This window comes from Vidua macroura, chromosome 10 (genome assembly GCF_024509145.1).
Source record: "Vidua macroura isolate BioBank_ID:100142 chromosome 10, ASM2450914v1, whole genome shotgun sequence".
NCBI lineage: Eukaryota > Metazoa > Chordata > Aves > Passeriformes > Viduidae > Vidua > Vidua macroura.
In genome coordinates, this window is record NC_071580.1 from 22,664,966 (window position 1) to 22,677,500 (window position 12,535).

Below are 12,535 nucleotides of genomic sequence, written 5' to 3' on the forward strand. Positions count from 1 at the left end.
GTGTGAATAATAATAATGATAATGATAATAATAATAATAATAGGTGAAGCTGATTCAAAAATCGTCAGGGGTGTTATTTATAGCAAACTTTCCTAGCGAAGTGCTTTGTGCTGCTCAGTCAGGCGGACTCCATCCAGCAGCGGGGCTGCTGCAGAGTTGGTTTGTCATCCTGAGTCCCCCAAAACGAAGCAAAGCCTTGAGAACGCCAGGAAGTGCCCGGCACGGAGCCGGCTTAGAGCGATCTCCTCTGCAGGGCAGCACTTGGCAGGGGAAGATGTTGCTGCGAGGGTCGGTGCGGTCCGGACCCGCAGAGCCCGGCCGGTGTGCCCGGAGCCGGGCATCCCTTACCGGAGCAGCGAAGGGCAGGCAGGACCCGCGGCCTCAAAGGCAGGTGGGGGTCACTGCCACCAAGTGTCCAGAGAACCCCTGGAAACACCATTTGGTGCCTCTCTGAATGTAAACGGAGGATGAAGCATGGCCCCCTGTCAAAGAGGGAGGTTAAAATGTCGTGGCAGTCATGCTGCCACCTCATCGAGACCCGAGTTATTGTCTGTGCAGAATAAATTATACGGGCAATTGTTAATTTCTAGCCAAAAAAAAAAAAAAAAGTCTAACTGAAGTGCCCTGTTCTCCTGTCGTTACTGCTGTTGGAGAAAGTTTCCTTAAATTTCTGGTCCTTTTTCAAAATAGAAGTTACAATTAGATTTTAGTGCTCCAGCAACTGAAATATTCCATCCGGTTACATTTTTAAAATGCAAGTTTTAGGTTACAATTTAATCCAAATCAGGTTACATTTTAATCCAAATGCTTTATGTAAATGTAAAGGAATTCATGCCGATGGGTGATTGTTAAACACTGGGTCAAATTTATAATGGCCAAGGAGGAAATGAGATCCTGGATTTTCATTTGAACACCCTGACAGATAAATCTGCTACATTTTGAGATGGCTGCGTTACTCACAAGTTATGGAGCCCCAGTGAGTTATGCAGTTCTTCCCAAACAAGTAACAATAAAATGTTTATAGCGCCCAAAAGCATTGTATGTTGTGTTCAAACCATTCATTCTGTTTGATATTTTCCTCTTAAAAGTCTGCTTCTGAGTCTCCTCTTCTCATGTAGGTTAGTTGCTCCAGAAACAATGATGTCATTCTTATGCACAGAGTTCAGCTACACTGAGAAGCAGAGCACAAACCTAATTTACAGGTTTGAAATTTATATTATGATTTGGGAAATACACCTATGTAAACATGATGTTTACATACGTGGTCGCACTGTGCATTGCAGCATAAAAAAAACAGAGCAGATTTTTTGATTGCAATGCGTTTGCCTACAGTTCTAAACATGTAAGAATTTAGAAATGCCAGAACTGTGGAGAAATCAGCCATTAAATTACTTCCAGTTACATGAGCAATTGTTAATGAATTGTTTTAAACTCTTAACATATAAAATATTTTGCCCTTTTCATTAGTTATAAAGATGGAGATATTTCGTTATAGATTTATATTTGTGGTAAATATAGTGCCTGTTAGTTTGTGAAAGATCTTACTAAAATTTAATCCATATAAGATAAACAGACCACAATGGAAAATGCAGAGCTATGGCTGAAAATGTGCTGTTTTCTTTACTGCAGCACCTTCATCTAAAAGTGGGAGGTTGGGGAACGTGCTGGAAGCGTAGGGAAGGCCTGTACCCATCTGATTTTACACTTAGACAATTACTAATGCTTTTATTTTTATGAAGTGCTTTGGAATCCTTCCCTGATAATTCTATATGCTGCTCTGAAATGTTAGTATTTTAAAGGTTCTTACAGGTGTGACTCACCTAAAATGATCACTTAAGGAAATACTTAATCTCTACTTATATTCAAAATTCCACTGAAGACAACAGTAGAATAGTTTTTCACTGCATGGGGAGTTAAACATCAGGTACCACATCCGTGCTAATTTAGATTAGCAGAATTTAGAGAAGATCCAAATAAAGTTAGAATAAGAAGATTGACACTTTCCCTGGCTCCTGCATTGAAAACAACAATGTAAAGAGGTGAGAAATCTGACAAATGCAAGTTGTTCCTGCTGCCCCCTGTTATGTACTGTACCTGCCTGTTTATCCTCCGAGTTCACCTCCACCATGAATTTAGCCATTGTCCATCTTTCCAAGCTGAATCTTCCACTCTCAGGCCAGACCTCCCCAGGCTTTCCTAATCTTATCTGGAATTCACCTCCCTAGTTCTGACTAGCTCCTGAAGCAAAGCCCAGTTTCCTGTGAAGCAGTGAGACTGACAATCTGCAATAATTGCAATGCCTAAAATCGAAATTTTTACACAAAAAGAATTTTTTTGGGGGGAAAGTTGTTTTTTTATCTCTAACCTGTGGACTAGAGGAGCTGCATTTCAGATTTTCTCTCCACATTCTCCTAGGCAAATGCAAACAGAAGACCCCCCCATGGCCCTCTGAAAAAGTTCCCTGTCATTTTAGTGTCCATCTAATCCTTTGCATCCTTCCACTCCAGAACTGTACCACACTGAGCAGATCCCTCTTACACAAGCAAACTGAAATATTATGTTTGACGCTTTTGTAGGAATCCAGTTGATCTTGGAGGATAACCTGCATTGATTTTCAGTGGTTTTCACATGACTGAGTTCCTTCAGGTAGATTTGAAAGGTGTTTTTGTACACACTAACCTGTGTTTGTGAAGGAACTGACTTTGAATTCTCACTACAAAATAATTCAGACTGAGGTCAGGCTTAGGTAACTAGCTAAGTTACCTAAGCTTGGTCTACACTCAGCCCTTTTCCTGGCTTTCCTAGCTATGTAAACCAGCACTCATGATTGATTCATGGTAAAACCTTGCTAGGAGTCAGGTACAAGGATTAGAGATCTTCTTAGAGATAAGGATAAATAGACACAAATTTTGAACAGGCAGTTGAAAAGTATTTTATCATTGCTTGCTGCTGGCTGTAGGATGCCTAAATATTTATGTTAAATCTACTAAAATATTCTAATCCAATAAAATATTTAAATGTGAGTTAACACTGAGGGGAGGACAAACTCGGGTATCATCAGAGTATGGCTTTTCACAGGAAACCTGCCATGAGAAAACAACAGTGAAAAATGTGTGAACCACACACCACCTCTGCCACCAAAACCTCAATGAAATACTCATCTCAAAGCTTAATAAATAAATAGTGGCTTTAATAGGCAAGGGAAGTCTAAAGGCTTCTTGACTCAGAAGATACAATAGTTTCCTGTGAACTAGTATAACTTAGTTAATCAAAACATTTCAAAAATCTTCTTTTAACACTTGCAAACCCTAAGAAATACCTCAAGAAATGCCTTACCCTGAAATAAAGTTCTACTACTCACTCTTAAGAAAAAAAAAAAAGTGTGTGTTTACTTTGTTTCTGGAGTATAAACTCCACATTAGCCCAAAGAGGCTGAAACAAACCACTTGTAACCTCAATTCAGCTGTTTGGGTTTACAACCTAGTTCCTTTAGGAAGAGTGGGCATGTGATACTCATTTGCTTTGCTGATGTATGTGCACAATATCCTGAGTGAATGCTGAGGGGTCACGAATCACAGACCACAGCCCTTCACCTGTAATATCAACATTCAGACCTACAGCAAAGTGGAGAACTCTTGGTTTTCTGATATAAACTGGTTTTGCTTGTCCACTGCTGCTGCAGCATCAGTGGCTCTTACTAGCCCTGCACATTTGCACAGAGTGGCAGCACTCACACATCATTTTCCTGTGATGCTTGTACTCCTAGCTGGAAACCTGTAGCAGTTTGTAAACTGTAACGTAAATACTCCACTGCCAGGCTGGTCACAACCCCACAGAGATCTCACAGCCAGCGAGGTGATCACTGATCCCTGAGCACAGCACGGCTCCACTTAATTAAGAGAAGAAGGTATTGAATGATGCCAAAATCTGTTAGACTCAGCAAACCTGCTTCTGATTTCAGGCTCTTGCACTGCTTTTGGGGACCATGGGAAAGTTCTCCTGTTTGAAAGGTACCAAAGACAGTCTTAGAAACCCTGGCAGAAACCAAAACAGTGAAGGCACTGACAGTTGTCCTAAATGAAGGAAAGTGTAACTTCATCAGCTAGAGAGGTCAAATCTGTGTTTTCAAACTACCTTCACAGCGCTTATGATAAAATCCTGCTCCCTCCCCTCATATGGCTGCCATGGAACTATACACATGTCACTGCCCTGGGCTGTAAGATCAGTGTATATTCTATTTCCCATCAGTCAGAGCTGGGGCAGTTCTCTGCTCTTCATGGGGCAGTTTTTTCTTTATCTCTCCCACAGCCAATCCTCCCTCCAGGAGATCTCTGCTGTCCATGGCCAGTGAGTGTCCCTGCATGGCTGAGAAAATTCCATCATCCCATGGGGAGATGCTGTGCCCAGGGGAGGAGCCAAGCATTCCTACCTGGATACAATCTGACCTTGGAACACCACAGCAGCCTTTGCCCACTGCATTCCCAGAGGAGCAGCTTTCTTCCCCACTGCATTCCCAGAGGGAGCCCAGGCCCATCTCCAGCAGCCCTGGAGCTTCAGAGGAAAACTCCAGCCTTGTCCAGGATCCTGCTCCAGCAGAAGCACAGCTGGCACTGCAGGAGGGCTGAGCCCCCATGGAATGGCACTGCTGCCACCACCCTGACACACAGGGGGTCAGCTCCTATTCTCACTCTGGCAGTATTTGGTATTTTTGTTGTTGTTGTTGTTGTTGTTTTGTTTTGTTTTGTTATTTTTTGTTTGTTTGTTTGTACTATTGCATTTTTATTTTAATTTTCCTAATAAAGACCTGTTATTCCTACTCCCATATCTTTGTCTGAGAGCCCCATAATTTCAAAATAATAATAGTTCAGAGGGAGGGGGTTTACATTTTCCATTTCAGGGGAGGCTCCTGTCTTCCTTATCAGACACCTGTCTGTTCACACCAAGACGGTCACTTAGCAGGATGTCAGCTTATGACTGCTAAGACAGAGCCAGTTAGTTCATAATTGCATTTTCTCTCTTGCAAAGGGAAGATGATTGAAACAGACCCACTGCAAAAGCCTTCATGTGCAGATCAGTGCTCAAGAGATAAGCAACACTGGAGCTTCTCTAAGCCACAAGTGCGTGTTGCAGGTCATGCCTGCAGAGGCCAGGCTTGCATGTGTGACGTTGGAAAGACCTGAACTGATCTCTCAAATGCACAAATGCACAAGTCCAAGCAGGAAGCTGGGACTGCAGCTGAAGAATATGTAGTTTCTAAGGTACTAATCCTTGTAAGGAAGGAGTTTGTGGCTCCACAGAGAAGGCACAAGGTGCCAGCTGTTCCCCATTCAAACTCTTTGTTTTCCTGCTTGTGCCACAACAGCTGCAAGATGCTGCTGCCTGGGCTTGATGGAAAGGACAGGCCTATTTGGCAGTGGCATATTATTAGCATTATTCCCCATTCCTTCATGGGGATTAAATAAACGTAAAGGGAGCTTGGCTCCTACAAGATTTCACTTCCCCTGTGTCTCCCTCGTGCAGCAGCTGTCCACTGGGACATGCCTGTTAGCAGGGAACTAGTGGAGCCCTTTCAGCCTTGCTCTGTAAAACCCCTCAGAACGCAAATCCTTGGCTCCTGGCAGGGAAATCAGTGTGATGTGTTCAGAAACGCCGAGATACTCCCGTCGTGGAAAGCAGGCTGCAAAGTTTTTGGCTCTCTCCACGTGTATAAGCTGTAGCTCTACAGTCAGAAAATCAAGTTTTAATTAAAAATATTTCTCATTATCACACTATATACAAAAAAATCAAACCTTTTAGTATAACAATACTTCTTTAGCTCAATATACACTTAATATCTCTTTTTAATTACCACAAAAATAGTTTTCCATTCATAAAAATAAAATTTAACCTACTATCTCAACACGCATAAAAAATAAACCACATAACATTAAAAAACTTACTCTACTAACACCCAATATAAAAATAAAACATAAAAAAAAATCTGTCAATATGAACCAAACTACAAAGAGAATTTTAAACCTTAAAATTAAAAAAAAAAAAAAAAATTCTCAGCATCTCTTTTTCTGAAAAAAACCTCTCAAACATTTCTTTTTTCTGGAATAGTTTCTGTATGACAGCTTAGTAACTTCCTGCATTCACTTGAGGCTTAAGACTGGCTTGTGCTCAAGCTGGCTGTCACGGGTTTTTTGTATTGTTCATATTAATCTAAATATTATTGGAAATACAATTGTTTAATCTTTATGCTCTTCAGTAAATACTGCACTGCACAAGGGAAATCCTTGTCTCTTTGCCGTTGGGACTTCCATAAACACAGAGATGTCCTGCTAGCACATGCAGTGTTTTAATGTTTTATACCACCATTTCCTTGATCTTTGTAAAAAACTCTTTTATAAAAAAAAATCCTTTGTAAAAAAAGCACAGTTTGGAAATTGCATTCTAATGCATATGTACTTACAGAATTTTGACTTTCCATATCTCTGTGATTCTCTGGGGAAAAAAAGATGGAACCTGCATTTATCCTTCCTTGCTGATAAACAGTGAACAGACAAAGCAGGGATGCTGAAGTTCATGAGAATGGAGTTACATGCTAAAAAGTGACTAATCACTTTCCCATTTAATCCTCAAATTACGAAGTTATATAACAAAGTGAATAAGCTGGAAGCTATCAAATAAACTGGCTATATAGCAATTAATGCTTAGAAATGTGCAGTTAAACTGGAAGTGTGCGCAATTCAGTTCTTAGGAGGCTTTTAGACAGAAGTCAACCACCTAAAAAGTGCAAGGATTTTGAAGCACGCTGTTTAATATATTTTTTTTAAAAAAGAAGTGCACTAACAAAGCCAAACTGTGAATAATCACAGTTAATTATTCTGCCTCTGCCTTTTGTTCACAGCATCAGCTCTTTCAATTTTGTTGCTTGTACAAGCAATGGAGCAGAGGAGCTGTAGGGTTGACCAGTGAACGTTTGAATACTTTCTCCCCAAATAAAAACCACTGGTTTAAAAATCCCTTAGTGTGAACAAAATGCCCCCTTCTCTCTTACCCCCCCTTCATTTTTGCAATATTTGAAGCACTGTAAAATTATTTCAGAGGCAAAGCAAGAGGAAGAAGTTCACATTCCAGCTGCCTCTGTGTAGTAGGAGCTGCCAGAACCAAGGGATGGGGAATTTTCCTGCACTGCTGCCCACTCACCAGGCCATGGATCTGGGCACTCCCAGACCTGTTGATGATGTGAACAGAAGGGATTTTCCACAGTTGGTTTTATCACAGGGGTTGTGATTACCAGCATCTTATCAAAACCGTCCTTACAAGTGATACCAAATTGACACTTGAGAGCACAAGGAAAAGGAATCTCGTGGAGATCACAAGACTAAAATGAAATCCACAAAGGGAAAACTACTGCAGAAGGAGCTCTTGGGGGTTGAACATTTTTAGGCAACAAGACAATTGGGAGAAAAGGCTGAAATGCCATGAGGCAAACACGTTCTTGATCACAATGAAAGCAGAGGGGCCCGTGCATGTGGCAGCAGCTCTCTGGCCAGAGAGCAGGCACAGACTTTCCCAGTAAAAAAAAAAGCTGTGAGAAGACCAGAGGAAAGAATGAGAAACAATTCTTATCTCCACTTGTTGCACCTGCTGCTGTGCACATGTAGAATGTGTCATAGAAATTTGTTTACCAAAGAGTGATTTCTTAATTGGACACTAGACAGCGTTTAGATAGATTGACCAATTAAGTCAAAACTATATCTGACTGGCTGTAAAAGTTACCAAGTTTCTTAATAAGTATAAAATAATATAGTATAAAATAATATAATAAAACAATTGATCAGCCTTCTACAATCAAAAAGTCAATACTAATTATTCCCCAGCTAGAAGCCTGTGGTGACACATGCAGGGTATTCAGGCTGCTTGCCCAGACTGAATTTCACCTTCTTTTCTGGCCTCTTCTGTCAGAGGTGGCACTTCTGTCCCTTCTTGACCCTTGCAGGGTGACTTGGCAGAGAGATAAGACCCAAACAATACCTAGTGCTAACTTAAAATTGCACCAGATGAAGGAGTGACCAGCTCCAGAGGGGATCATCAGCTAAGCCTGATATGGGGACACAGGGAAAATAAATGTAGACCCAGCAGTTTCTGCTCTGAGAGCTTATGCATTTTAAGCTTGATCTACTTAAGGCATTATCCATAGTATGTGAATCTCTTAATACTTTTTCTTGATTTCTATCCTGAGCATCAGTGATAGCTGGTGGCACAGACTTGCCTGCCTCTTCAATTTTGATATGAAGTCCTAGAAATTGGCTTAATATGTACAGATGAAGTACACTGGTATTACAGCCAGCTGGGATTAAGGACTCATAAGAACAATAAGAGGAAAAAACCAAATAAATGTGAGCCTACTAGTTCATATATAGCAGAAATAGAGAATTAAACTTCACAAAAACCCCACTGAAATATATTATTTAGTTTTAGTGTAAACACAGAAGTCCCAAGTACCCTGTCACCAAGTCTCACAAGCCAGGTAAGCATAAAACTCTCTATGGTTCAAAACCAACAGAACTTACTCTGAACTTGTGCTGATTTTTTTCGAGATTTCATTCCTAGGCACTGACAATTTCACTTAACTGATTCCTTCTCTCTGTCCCTATACTTCATCCCGCTCGTAATTCCATTTATGTCTGCTGCAATCAAAAACCCTGCCTTGTTCTCCTCTGTCAGAGAGGTTATGGTCAACAACTGTTCACAGCCAGAATTCCAAGAGAGAATTCCACATCATTCCCTGGGAGGATGCAGTGTTACCTTCTTCATTGTACCACATTCTAACCACTGGATAATGCTGAGTGGAAACAGGAGGAATTCCAAGAATTCTTTATCTCTGGTAATAAAATAGGACCTAAGCAAAACCAGCCAGCCCTGACAGATTGTTCATGTTCTAAAAATACAACACAGAACACACACACAGTGCTGTAGGAAGCCCAGCAACCTATTTCCCTTAAATATGTATCACAGAAAATGAAAGAAGCTGAATGTATAGACAACAATTCCCTTAATAATAATAATAATAAATAATTAATAGCTAATAATATATTTTACTGTATAAAACAGAGAATATAGAAAATATTATAATTATAATAATAATTATTAATTGTTAATATTTAATAATGAATAAATAATTCCATTTCCCTTAATTTCAGAAGTTTTAAAATCTCCCTCTGATATATTTATTACCCAGTTAAAACACTTGAAGCTTTAATATCACTGGGGCCTTTTCTTTTAATCAGCCATTTTTTTCTGTCTTCTTTGTCCTCCAAGCTGCAAAGTTTTGTTTATCAGCAATTATCTACCTTACTTACACTGCAAAGAGGATTGAAATATAACAGGGGGTACCTTGCTGAGGCTTTGTCACGGACAAAAATACAAAATATTTGTCTCTGCCCTCTCTTCAGGTGGAGCTGGGGTGCCTGTACTGAATTAAACCTGGCTCTAATGTTGCTATCACTAATTGAAAAATATTTTGTAATTTCTTCTTGCTTGGAAAATTGTTAGAGGAATATTCTTAGTTAAAAGTGGATTTTAGTTAAAAGGCTGAATTTGTGGGCACATGGGATATTATTTATAAGCATAATGGTTATCTCAGACTTAGTTTCCTAGATTTGATGAGAAGTTTCATGACAAGGCAGCTTGCTGAAGCCAGAGGTGAGAGATCATTTTCCCTGGCTCAGACACAAGTGTTTGTTTCACAGGACAAACTCAAGGGAAAGCTGTACTGTCTAAGAAATGGAAGAAGAAAAATTTCTCTCTCCAGCCAGAATATTAAACAAATCCACGTATCTGTCATGTTGGTAACCATTTGAAAAACAGCTTTTGAGAACACTAAGATAAGAATCTCTGAACAGAAACAGACTGTTTAATACTATTTTTACAATGGAAATAGCCTGGAAAAAAAAAAAAAAAAAAGAGTTCACATAGGCTGGATATTGTTTGAAATAAAGCTATTATTCTTTCTAGTTTGTGCTTCACAATATAGTGAAATGTATAATAATAGTTCCCAGGGTGGACACTGTTCTACAATGAAAATTATTTATTTTGGAATAATAAGTTTGCTTGAAATGTAATGTAGGTATTTTAGTATAACACACACACAGAGCTGATTTTCTAGAGCAGTGTCCACACAGAGCACTACTCTAGAATTCTTCCTGTGGTTATTTCCTACCTAATAGAGACATGCTGTGAGCTTCTGGAAGGGATTATGGAAGTGCTTTCTTTTGAGGTAGAACCTCACTGTATGAGTGAGGCTTCTGTTGTAAGAAATACAGCCCAGCATTTGGGGCTTTGTATCAATGTTAAACTATTGCATCATTTCAGGACAGATGTGTCCTTTAGGTAGATACTTGCATTATTAAACAACAGGAAAATAACTGTTGAAAAGCAAAAGCCAAGTTTAGTAATTGGAGAATTTTAATTCAGAGTTTCCTCGGCTCCTGCTGCTAGGTTAAGAGGGGGCATTTTTTTCAGAGAAGAAGAAGGTGCAGGAAGGAAGTTGTTTAAACTTTGTGGGTGATAGAGAAATGGAAATTGGAAAAATGTATGTTATATTGAAACAAAAATGGTAACAAGGCAGAAGAAGCCCAGGACATCCTTGCAGGAATGCACAAATCCTGCTGGTAACTGCAGCATCCCTTGCTCTCACCTCTGAACAGGATCCAAATGTCCCAAGTAAAGCAGAAACCCAAAAAATTTATGGGCACTTTATTATTGTTCTTCAGACAATCTGGCCACATAGACTCGAAAAAATTCCAAACCATTCCTGGAGATAAATCCTTGTCTTGGTTTGAACAGGTGTCTGCTAAGGAAGTCAGGAGCCTCCCTTGAAATGGAAAATGTAAACCGCCTCCCTCTGAATCATTATAATTTTGAAATTATGGGGCTCTCAGACAAAGGTATGGGAGTGGGAATAACAGTTCTTCATTATGGAAAAAAATAAAAATGCAGTAATACAAAACCCCACTGCCAGAGTCAGAACAGGCCCTGACACGCTGTGGGTCAGGGTGGTGGCAGCAGTGCCATTCCATGGGGGCTCAGCCCTCCTGCAGTGCCAGCTGTGCTTCTGCTGGAGCAGGGATCCTGGGCAAGGCTGGAGTTTTCCTCTGAAGCTCCAGGGCTGCTGGAGATGGGCCTGGGCTCCCTTTGGGAATGCAGTGGGGAAGAAAGCTGCTCCTCTGGGAATGCAGTGGAGAAGAAAGCTGCTCCTCTGGGAATGCAGTGGGGCAGAAAGCTGCTCCTTTGGGAATGCAGTGGGCAAAGGCTGCTGTGGTGTTCCAAGGTCAGATTGTATCCAGGTAGGAATGCTTGGCTCCTCACCCTGGGTGCAGCATCTCCCCATGGGATGATGGAATTTTCTCAGCCATGCAGGGACACTCGCTGGCCATGAACAGAAGATAATTAATAATTAATAGCCCATTAACAGAGGATATCTCCTGGAGGGAGGATTGGCTATGGGAGAGATAAAGAAAAAACTGCCCAATGAGCAGAAGAGAACTGCCCTTCCTATAACAAATGGGAACAGAATACACACCCCCAGACACATCTTGCAATTTGAGACAATCCTGGAGAAGATTTTGTATTGGTTTTGCAGAAACTCAAGTAAAATGGGGTTAGCACTTTACTCTTCATAGCTTCAAGGAGCAAACAACTGCCTGCTGATACGGTCAAGCCTCTGTCTAGCATTTGTTGCCACTGGACTGGCAAGAATTCCTTTAAATAAGTCCAAGAGAGTCAACAATTCCACATGCAAAATTGTAGAAACAATACAACAAATGAATATGTATCAGGAGACTGTGTTTGTTTGGATTTTCTGATCTGCAGAGATGGAAAATTTTTGATCCCACAGCTTTTTCTGGTTGTTGCTAACACAGCAGCTGTAAGCCCTGGACTGCCAGTGCCTGGTAGCTTTGCCAATAGAACCTCTGAAAAAGATGCTCAACTGTAGAAAAGGTAGCTAAAAGTGCACCAGTAAGTGGAAATCAGCGAAATGGGTGTGGTTTCTTTGCTAAGAATATCAGTTTTCCTACAAAAATGCCACTTTTAGCGGCATTCATGCAGGCACAGTGGGAGCCTGGCAATCGGAGTGCCTCTGGCTTGAGCTCAGAGCAGGCTTTATGGCAGCTGCACTGCAAAGAGCTGTGGAAGGGCAGCTCTGAGCAGCAGTCAGAGTGTGCTTGTGTGCTCACTGCCCAGCAGTGCTCCCTGGCAGCAGCCACAGCAGCAGGATGTGCTGTTCTGTGGCGCTGCTTTGCACTGCTCAACTGCACAGTGCTGTGCAAGGGAAGGTAAAAACAGGAAAGGCAAAATACTCTTTTATTATCTCCCTGCTTAGGTTCCTCAAGATTACTTTCTACAAATCACTGTCATTTTGGGAAGGGTCTGGTGCAGGAAACACACACCCCTGAGTGGGAGGAATAGAAGTTACGGTTTCCATGCACAGCTGGCTTACTACTCCCTGAGATTTTGAAGGCTAGGAGCTGAACTGTAAGAACTT